Source organism: Bombina bombina, chromosome 6 (assembly GCF_027579735.1).
Source record: "Bombina bombina isolate aBomBom1 chromosome 6, aBomBom1.pri, whole genome shotgun sequence".
NCBI lineage: Eukaryota > Metazoa > Chordata > Amphibia > Anura > Bombinatoridae > Bombina > Bombina bombina.
The window spans coordinates 253,904,382-253,916,482 of NC_069504.1; the positions used below are offsets into that span (position 1 = coordinate 253,904,382).

Consider the following 12,101-nt stretch of genomic DNA (forward strand, 5'->3'; position numbering starts at 1 on the left):
TCTTTCAAGGCTGACTGATTGGAAATAGTTTCCAAAAAAGTCTAAATTCTTTTAGTATATTTACACATGGTGTTACATTGTGAAAGAACATAAAGAATTCCACCTACATTTCAAGATCAAGTAAAGCAAGATATACAACTGATTTACTATGAAATTATAAAAAATATCTTGGATTCTCTTGGAAAGCATAAACTAATGCCAAGAACAAGCTTGGCCAATTTAACCTCTTAAGGACATATGACGGAATTTTTCCGTCATAAAACAATTGAGCAAACAGAAAGCTGTGTCCTTAAAGGGTTAATTTCCAATTTGACTTATATATACATATCTAAAGCATAGATTAATTATTATGTTGTTGGCAGGTCAATATATAGTATCAACTGCCCTATGGTTTGCAATATAAAAACAAAGACATTTCTTTGCTTGTTGCTAAAAGGGAAATATAAAGAAACAGCAGATTTGTCATTGTCCCTCCACTTCAGTAATTGTATCACACTCAAATAGCTGTTAGTTAGTGATGGTGCTCTATATACTTATCAGTATTGCCTGTCTGGACTCCTCTATGCTGTTTCCCTCCCATCTCAATACCATCCAACACCAAATGACCTCCTCTTCTCAGCAACCCACACTTCAATACCCCCTAACACCAAATGACCTCATTTTCTCAGCAACCCACACCTCAATACCTCCTAACACCAAATGACCTCCGCTTCTCAGCAACCCACACCTCAATACTTCCTAACACCAAATGACCTCCTCTTCTCAGCAACCCACTACTCAATACCTTCTAACACCAAATGACATCCTCTTCTCAGCAACCCCAAACTCAATACCTCCTAACTCCAATTGACCTCCTCTTCTCCGCAACCCACACCTAAATACCTCCCTAACACCCAAGTGATTATCATAAACCCTAACCACTCCCCTCATTAGAATAAAGTCTATTTGCAACATCTCCTCAGTTAGGGTAAAATGAGGTGGGTGCCGTGTATAATATATTACATGGCGGGGAATGTCTGGAAGATCAAAAAATCCTCATAATGTACTTTAAACCACTGTTATCTATATAATATATTTAGCAATCTTAAATTAATGCATATTATCACTTACTTTTTAAAACTGTCCTGTAAGGACTTTACATCAGGTTAAATGGTTAAAGGAAGAAATGTTACTTCTGGTTACCTCTATATTAAACTAAAACGTAACAAAAAAAGGGTAAAAGTGTGCATGTGCAAAACACACTAGAGTTACCCACCACCATATTGGAAGAAATTAGGAAGCAATTTCACCAAAACAATAATTAGCACTTTTACACAAATAAATATGAGCCAAATCCATAACCCAACAACTACTAACCTATTATACAAATAATGTCCCTGTTCAAATCCCTTCCTTATGGTTTGGGGGGACTTGTGTCACCTTTTAACATTACTAAAGATGTGATCGCTAAACCCACAAAATCACCAGTTTTTTGTCATAAACTGTGCACAAGTGATTTTTGGATTAACAATGTAGATAATGATTTGCTTTGTTGTCACACTAAAGCAAAGCATGACCTCAGCACTGCTGATGTTGATTGCCTATTATTTTTTTTCTTCCAACCTGCAGTTAGACAGTAGATGAAGGATAACTGTTCACATAGCACTTACTATTGTGAGATGAAGAAATCGTGAGGTAAAATGTCTTCCTTTTTTACATAGAAATGTTCAGGTGAAATTTTTTTGTCAGCTTTTTACAGTTATACGAAATCACTTTCAAGTGATTTACCATATTTTCCCCCTTTAAATCACTTTCAAGTGATTTACCATATTTTCCCCCTTTAAATTGTTTACCAGTTTTAATTGATCCAATAAAGGTTAAAGTTTAAAGACAAGTGCTCCACAGAATTCATACTATTCTCTTTTTTTGCTACTAAAACACTGTAAGAGTGTGTTATACATGTACAATAGTACGCTTGACACAGGACAAAAGTGGTGCTTGTCACAAGACTTGGAGGCTGTGTTGCTTGACACATGACGTGGAAGAGAGCCCACACAAGAGCCTTGGATCGGAGAATGCACACACCGGGGGCTTGGACAGAAGAGTGCCCACACCAGGGCCCAGGACTGGATACAAAGGTAGTAATTGTCTACTGGATTCACAGGCAGTAGTGACCAGCAGGATAAACTGGTAGACTATGTGACTGAGACAAGATCTGGATTTCAAGCATGCTCTATGACTGAAGGCCTTATATTCAAAACAAATCCTCTCTGCTCAGGCGAGATGATCAAAGACAAAAAAAATGTTATAAATACATATTTTAATTTGAAATATATTTATCTCACTATGCAGGGTTCTTGATGTGAAGGAGAGATGCCTACATTACAATATACGGTCTAAAAATTTTAAAAAGATTTTGCATGATTTCTTTTCATGCCATGAGCTTTTGCATATCAGGCCCTTAGACAGGATGTGGATATTAAGCAGGCTCTGGGGCTGAGACAGGATCTGGATGCCAGGCAGGCTCTATGACTGAGACAGGATCTGGATACCAAACAGGTTCTGTGACTGAGACAGGAGCTGGATACCAGGCAAGCTCTGTGACTGAGACAGGATCTGGATACCAGACAGGCTCTGTGACTCAGAAAAGATCTGGATATTAGGCAGGCTCTGTGACTGAGATTTGATCTGGATACCAAGCAGGGTCTGTGACTGAGACAGGATCTGGATACCAAGCAGACTCTGTGACTGAGACAGGATCTGGATGCCAAGCAGACTCTGTGACTGAGAGAGGATCTGGATACCAAGCAGACTCTGTAACGGAGACAGGATCTGGATACCAAGCAGACTTTTTGACTGAGACAGGATCTGGATATCAAGCAGGCTCTGTGACTGAGACATGATCTGGATACCAAGCAGACTCTGTGACTGAGACAGGATCTGGATACCAAGCAGACTCTGTGACTGAGACAGGATCTGGATACCAAGCAGGCTCTGTGACTGAGACAGGATCTGGATGCCAAACAGACTCTGTGACTGAGAGAGGATCTGGATACCAAGCAGACTCTGTGACTGAGACAGGATCTGGATACCAGGTAGGCTCTGTGGCTGAGACAGGATCTGGATATCAACAGGCTCTGTAACTGAGACAGAATCTAGATACCAGACAGGCTCTGTGACTGAGACAGGATCTAGATAACAAGCAGGCTATGTGACTTAGGATCTGGACATCAATCAGGCTCTGTGACTGAGACATGATCTGAGAACCACACTGGCAGACAAGGTCCTAAATTAAATCCAAAAGCAAAAGTCCAGGGCAGGCCACTGGTCAGGAGACCAGGTAGCATTCCAAACAACAAAAGTACAAGGATATCCACAAGGCAAGTTCAGGAAACAAGCTGGATCAAAAGCCAATGTCTAGACAGGGAAGACACTGTGTAGTAGCCTTTCATAGCAGACTAATTCGATAACTACCTGCAGCTGGCAGGTAGGTGGAGAAAAAGAGCACATCCAATACAGACAGGTAGTTACAAAAGATGCTCAGCAAGAGCCCTCCAGTGGCTCAAGAGTTAGCAAGAGCCCTCCATTGACTCAAAGATATAGAAAAGGCTAACCAGGAATCCTAGGTTTAATGACACAATGATAGTCAGGATAACATACTATCATCATACTTTTAGAAAGAATCTCAAGACCTGGCTCTTTAACAAGCCATCTTAGTCTTCCAGGTCAATATTATACTTTTCAGGAGAAAAATTAAATGATTACATTGTAATATTTCATTGACAACTATAATTTTAGAAATAGAATTCAGATGCATATAACCTTTAAAGGGACATAAAACAAGTTGGGGTAGAGACACCATATAATAATATGTACTTTAATTACTTAACCTGCAAATTTATACTGCAGTGCCTCGACATTAACCCTTTCTTTTTCATTTTTGAATTGTAAAGCTCTAACTCCCCCAACACATTTCCTTCTATGGCTGTACCTATATCTATTGTTATTTTATTAGAATGCAAAAGTGAATAGGGATTATCTGCTGGAGCATTCCTAGAAGCTGTGAACTCAGTTGAAATACAATGCCTTCGTCTAAACACTGATAAGGTTGGGTGAAGTTGGCTGCTCCAGGCAGCTTAGCTATTTATATCATTTTACTTATTTTTGAAAATTATTTTAAAATACCAGCAATTTTTAAACATTTTTTTTATGCAAACTATTTTTAATTAATTAGCCCTTTTAGGATATGCACAGATCTCAACCTGTTTTATGTCCCTTTAAACAAATACACAATAAACTGCGTAATAGTTTTGTCTTCCACTAAATATAACATTATCCCAGCTCTCGTAATGTGCAACATATTTTCCAGGAAGAGTAAACTAAAGTGGCATGATAATCTTACAAGGCAATAAGTCTTCTATTAACACAATTCCCCACATCTTGCAGAGACTACTCAGTAATCATCATTACTGCACTGAGAAGGGTATCGCAGGTTAGTACAGATGTGCATTCTCAGAAATTTGTGGGAAACTTTCTGTAGGAGCTGCCTGCACTGCTTCTTGAGAGGGATTTCACTATTTCACAAACTTCATTGCTTTCATCAGCTCCAATTCATCGCTTTCACTGCCTTTTAGATTTGCTTAATATTTTTTTTGTTTCAAGATTATAAAAATATAAAAAAAAAGTAATTGCCACATGGCTGTTTGTGAAATTCCAGTGGTTTTGACACTGGGTAAAATAGTGAAATCTTGGAAATGAATCAAGCATATTGTTTTTCTCAACCTCAAATGACCTTTTCTACGAAGAAAGAGAAGATTTCTTGCAATAGATTAGCCAACAGATACAACAGTTATTTTGCTCTATAAAATCTATTAACAAGATTACATAGGTCCATTGGGTGCCTGGGAAACTCCTTGTGAAGGTTTAGAATTATCTGGGAAACTGAAGGAATCCTGACAGAATTCAGATTCAACTTTAGATTTGATTTAAGTAGTCTTGTACTATATCAACATCATCACAAATCACCCACAACTGAATACTATATCTGTCATGGTTGATGGTGTATGGGTAGGTTTCCACCATTTCTCAAACCAAATACTGGCCATGCTCATTAGCATACATTTGCATACATAATTATAGAGCATAAATCAGGAACTAACACTGCTACGTCTTATTTTAAATAATTATTTTTTTAGAATTTGATTACATCACACTTAGGACAAGTTTCACCATGATAGTTTCTTTCTTCTATATTTAATCTTTGTTTTTTTAAACCAGAACCTTAAAGGGACATTAAACCCAAAAAATGTATTTCATGATTCAGACAGAGAATACAATTTTAAACAACTTTCCAATTTACTTCTAATTTCTTATTTGCTTCATTCCTTAGATATCCTTTGTTAAAGAAATAGCAATGCACATGGGTGAGCCAATCACATGAGGCAAATAGGAGCAGCCACCAATCAGAAGTTACTGAGCCTATCTAGATATGCTTTTAAGTAAGCCATATCAAAAGAATGAAGTAAATTAGAAAGTTGTTTTAAATGGTATTCTCTATCTGAATCATGAAATAAAAAATTTGGCTTTAATTTCCCTTTAAAATACTAGAAATGTCATTAAATACTGACTGGATATGGCTTAGCTTCATAAATAATTTGTAATACTTATGAAATAAATTATATCTATCTATCTATCTATCTATCTATCTATCTATCTATCTATCTACCTGTCTGTGTATTTCCAAAGGACAATCATGTTCACCTTTAAATGGCACATGGGCTACCACAGAAACGGAATGTCTTCCAAACCAAAAAGTCACATGAGATGTTCTAATATTTTAAAAGACCAGTAGGTGCAGAAATGTTTGTATTTATTTCATACATTTCTGAATATATATAGTTAAATTTACAAACAAAATAGTAAGGCTATTTTACATTATGCTTAAAATACATTATATATTTTTGTGGCATTTTTATAATGTTTAACAATGCCATTTATAAAGCTCCAGCAGGTTGCACAATGCAAAATAACAATAATGAGAAATGTTGTAAGATACATCATTATATAACAGAAATCGCAGAAGCTGAGAGGGGCTTACAGATATGAGACTAATGGGAGTTTGCAATGTAGTCTAAAATAATTCTGAAGTTCTAAAACAGAATGGTGCATTCTCTACATCGTCTGCACAGCCTATGCTCTCTAAGATAAAAGAGTCAAGCTGAATTATAGATGATCTGTTTAAAGGGACTGTAAAATAGTGCAAAATGAATAATGAAAATGTATTGTTTACTGAAAAAAAATTAAAACTGTCAGTAACATTTTACTGTAAGTGATGTTTAGTATCACTTGTCAGAATACAGGTAATGTACTTTGTAAAGATTTTACTTTTACTTTAGCCATATTTTCTTCTTTGAGCATAAAGTCTCAAATATAAAAGCTCTAATGTCACAAACCAGGAAATGCTGCATAGGTTTATTTTGTAGTTTGTTGTATTTTCATGCTTATTTTGAATTACATTAGGCTAGTCCCTGATATATCTATAATTAAATACAGATTATCTCACAACTGAAGCATGTCACCATGCCATGTCAGTAGTGCTTTATTTTAACGTTTCACTCTCTGTAACTGTTTTTTTTTAATATTTTAGAAATATTATTATTTTGTTTGAAAATAAAGTCCCTGAGATGTCACAAAGATGTTACAAAATAGGCAAGGTTGACCACCAGAAATAAATAGAAAAATGTCAAACAAGTATGTAATAGAAAAAGTGAAATTTATGTTTAATGTGGAGCAGATAAAGAAAAAAGTGAGGTTGTGGTATGAAAATAAAGGCAAGGATGTGAAAAGAAAATGTAAGGAAACACATCTGTCGTGGGGAACATGGTAAATTAGAGGAATACCTTCCCAAGATGCATAAGTGTTAGATAAACAAGGAAACTGAAAATATTCTGGATAGCCTCAAGAGAAAAAAATGGGTGAGTGTTTTCCTACGAATAGGAAATTTGTAAGTCAAGTGGTTCTTATCTGTCATCAAATTCTGTGTTTGCATAATACAAAAACTATCTGGATTATCTTTGATTTATGTAGGAACAGGTTTACTAAGAATATTTGTATGATTGCATCAATCTCCATCCATCGTTGTTGCTTTGGCGATTTCTCTCTGCCTCTAGCAGAAATATATTAAACAGTTGCATGCAGATGACAGGAGAGAGAAAAATGCGATTTAGAGAGGCAGGTTCCTACGTGTAGTCACTTATTGTCCAACCAACTCAGATTTATAATAGTGACCCTGTCATATTCATAAATGTAATTGCACTGACTCACCACCAAAAACCATGATGGTTGTCATATTATAGTATGACTGTACCAATCATTATTTAAGTTAGATAGCAACTCTAGAAATTGTCTTTCTTACATTTTTAAGGAGTTAATAGGGAATTAATTATGTAAATAACTTAAAACAACTAATTTGAGTAAAGCATAAGGGACATAAAGCTACTATGAGATAATGCTCTAATGCATTAGAATAATTTCATATTGCACTATTGCTTGCAGAGAACTATGAGTAAATACTTACAAGGGGGTTAGACACATCAGGGTGATCATAATCATTTTCAAATATTAATTTAATGATTTGTTTAAACAAAATTCACTATTAAAATCTATGGGGATTTTTGTAGAAAAATAATTTGATAATCTTTTTTAAAGAATTGTCATTGACCCCATAGTTAGAATCAGCTACAGGTCAGCAATGTACTACAGCTCTAGCTCTGAACACAGCCATTAAGCCAATCAGTACTGACATGTGGGTATAGTTACCAATCAGCAACCATGTTCAGGTCACAATCAGCAATGTATAAGGCAGCTACAATGTTAAATGGACAATATTATAAATCATAGCAAACTGCTAAAACTTTACACACTCACTACTTATGTTAGCAGATAAAGCAGTAATATTACACAGTCTATCAGCCCAGTGAAGTAGTGGCGCTAATACAAAACTGTGCGCGGACTCCACTACATTCAGAAACTCTGTGCTGCGCACTCAGTTACAATGTGTGTTCAGACAAGAGAGTGTTGTATTGAAGGAAAAAATGCAAACATAAGTACTCTGTTTAGAAAGTAAGTCAAAATCCTTTCAAGATGACATAAATAAATATACGCGCTCATTTCCATTAAAGGTATTAGATCCTGGGTGATTTCCTCCAAAAATAACATTCAGGGCTAGATTACAGATCTCTGGTTAATTTTCTAAATGTCCCCCCAATTGCCCCCAAATTTCAGTGTAGTGTTCTTTATTAAAAAATAAAAATTGAATGTACACATATAAACACATAAATATATATGTATATATTCATATACATATATATTTAAAATTGCTGCCCATCGCGGCACAACTTACCCCTTTGCTGCACTAGGTTTTTATGCCATGTCTCACGGCATGAGAACGAGGCTCCAATTGGAGCCTATGGAAGCCTACAAATATATACATTTGCATATAGACAGCATTTATCACCGTCTCTACTCACCCAGTTCAACTTGTACTCACCCAAGGTATATATAGAGGGGTCGATTAATCAAAGCTTTAATTGATAATACAATGGAATCCGCTTAAATCTCACATCATATTCTACGCAAATTGAATCCGTCGTAATTATCAAAGCATCAACTTTGTCAAATGTTCAAAGTGTGACGTAATGTATGCTCCCGCGATCTCAATCTGACGCAGATCGATGCTTGCGTCATTCCTGATGTTTCGAATTCACATTCGACTCTATTTGACCCTCCTCCCAATTTAACAAACATTCAACAGGTACTCTTGCATCTTTTCCGCCGCAGCGTACCTATCATTGAAACTGCCACCCTTGAGGCCGCGAATGCCATAGAAATCAATGGGAGTCTGAAAACTCAGAAATATTTTGTTAGATGCTGCAAGAGAATGAAGTTTATTACATATTTATGTAAATTAGAAAGTTGATTACAATTGTATACTCTTTCTAAATCACAGAGACAACAAGAGGTAATGTCTGTCTGGCAGCAGAACTAGTAGATATAGGGATAAAAATGAAATAAATACATTACATACTATAGCTAACTTCCTTTTTTTGATTAATCTAATTTCACCATGTATAACACATGTAATACAAATCCCACTGCATTTCACACCAAATTTGACACAATACTTTGCACCAAATTGGACGCAATACTCGAACTCCTAAACAACCCACAAACTAGTGACATTTTCCACCACTTTTGATTAGGAAATGCCTAATTACATGATTTATAACATCAGCCAATCTGATTTAAATATACATTTTATACTATCACTAACAAATCAAATTGCTTGATACTTGTGTCATTGATCACTCATCAGAACTTGTAAGTGCCATTTGTTACATTTTGTATTATCATTTGAAAGTATGTATATGTGAAATTATTATTAAAGTTAAACATTGATGATGACATTAGGACACACAGTGTAATATTTTTGACAATGATTTTAAAAATCGATTGATGTTTGATTCAATATAATCTTAAAATGATAGCTCAAAGGGATAGTCCACCTAACATTTAACTGTCATGAATCAGATACAGCAGAAATTAAAATCACCTCTTTGCTGTCATGATATTTTCAGTGTTTTTCTTCCTTCTCTTGAATTTCATTTTTATTAAGGTATGTCATCTTATATGTCAGCCCATTTTCTAACACCTGTGTAGGGGTGGTATTTAAAACTAAATTGCAATCAGGAAGGGTTATACAGGTACAGAGAGAAAACTGTCCCAGCTCTTAAAATATCCATTGATTGCAAATAAGTACCTATGATACCCTGATTACATGTTCTATTCACATATTATTCTTGTTCAGAATAATAATATATTTACACTATATGCATATAGTGGTATAAATAAACAGAGAGATATGAAAGACAACATTGTTAGAACAAAATAAAATTTAAGTAAATATGTTTGGAAAAGATTTCTGACATAACACATATACTGTATATATACACAGGTATGTGCAAACATATATGTACAAATTCTAACATTAATAATCATTTAAAAAAAAAACATGAGATAGTCATATCATGATTTCTAGAAATACAAATACACATTAATTTATGTGAAAATATCATATATCAGATTTTTTATATAACAAATAAATAAAACAATGAGATATTACTGTTTGTTCAGGTATAAATCTACCTATTTATTGGACATTAACAGATGAAAAATAAAAGTTTAGCTTTAGAGAAATGTGCTTGTTCATGGACAGTAATGAAATGGTATAAATAAAGTTGGAAAAAAACAGAATATCTGCAACATCGACGACTCTTGTTTATCAACAGTCCGATGCACATCGCTCCGTACTTAATGCGCGTGTTTTTGACAGACCTTTTAATAAATAAGGGCATTGTATCTAGATTTGCAGCAGCGATGTCTGGCAAGCGTATTGACTCCAGCGAATGCACTGAGATTGACGCTTTGATAAATCGGCCCCAGAGAGTGCAAAGTATATAAAAATATACAAAAACACCAAAATATCAAATGTGTACATTGGAGATGAGCTAGAAAGCACTGGCAGTGTATGTATATGAGCGCATATTCCTAGCAGTGTTTGCATAACATATATGGAAGTTTAGGGAGTGAGTAGTACTAAAAAATAAACTCAAGTCTCATTTTTATTATATATAGGGTTTTACAATACCGGTGTTATGCTAATATAATCATTTATTAAAGTGAAAGTAAAGCCTATCGTTTTACCAACGCTAGGATTTACTATTGAAACAAGTAAAGGGGACTTTCATTCATGAAGTATAAGATACTTCATCTAGAAAGCTCCTTTATTTGATTCAATCGATCGCTGTTTTTACCTTGTACAGCTGCCCACGGCAAAACATTTTTTGGCTAAGAGGTGACGTTTTCACCTCTTAGCCAATAGCTGTGCAGTAAATCCGGCTCCCATGGGCACCAAGCCGGATTTACCGCATGGCTATTGGCTAAGATTTTTTTTTTTTTGCCGTGGGCTGCTGTACAAAGTAAAAACGGCGATCGATTGAATCAAATAAAGGAGCTTTCTAGATGAAGTATCTTATACTTCATGAATGAAAGTCCCCTTTATTTGTTTCAATAGTAAATCCTAGAGTTTGTAAAACGCTAGGATTGACTTTCACTTTAACTTCTGATAATACATTGTCCTTTAACACAAAAGTGCTACAAAATAGTCAGACAGTTTATTGCAGGGAAGTATTACCTTTCAGACAATATTACACTGAAATAGGAAGAACAATTCTATCACAAAAGTTAATAATGTAACATTTTTTTGCTGCTGATCAAAGAGCGTGACTGAAGTTGTTACAATCAGCACCACAGTAATCTACCTCCTCATGAAATTAGATGTAATTGCTGCATGAAACCATAAAACAAAGATGTATTCATCCAAAGGTGTCATAAAAAGGAAATAAAGTATCCAGACATTCTAGACATTACAAAAAAAAGCAAGAACAATGAGGCATTTTATATCTTTGTATAGACAAGTATAAGCACGACATGAAACAAATCAGATGTTACAATACTGTGCTTAAAGTGAAGATAAAGTTAACTCTATCTCACAGTCTAATATCACTTGTTGACCAAAATGAATATGAGTTTAAGTCATCATTTTTTTTCAATTTCCAATTATAAAGTCTGTTTTTCCCGTTTGTACTCACATTTTTTCGTTTGCCGAATTCTACCCTTAAATAAAAAATTTTTGAGGTTTAGTCACGTTTTCTTTTTGGCCAAATGAAATTCTGGCCGTTAAGCGGCCGTCAATCTACGTCATCCACCTCCCGGGTGATATGCGCATGCGTTTAGATTTTTTGGGTCGAACTTGCATTACAATCGCTCTCCAGTTTCACGCATGATTATTCCTATTGTTATTGAATTTCACAAGATACGTAAGAGGCATTCTTCAGACGGCACCAATTAAGATGAGGGTGTGCATTGCTGAGAGTGGACTACGCTGTGCGCATGTGCATTGCTGAGAGTGTACTAGGCTATGCGCATGCGCAGTTCGTTGCATTCCTTGTGAACGTGCGTTGGAGACACGTATAGAGCGGGGAGGACCGCTCTATATGTCATTG

At 35.3% G+C, this 12,101-nt stretch overlaps 1 protein-coding gene across 1 annotated transcript in view; it reads right to left on the minus strand.

Moving 5' to 3' along the window:
- LGR5 (leucine rich repeat containing G protein-coupled receptor 5) overlaps positions 1 to 12,101 on the minus strand; it is a 289,155-nt gene that overhangs the window by 118,122 nt on the left and 158,932 nt on the right. The window lies entirely within an intron of this gene.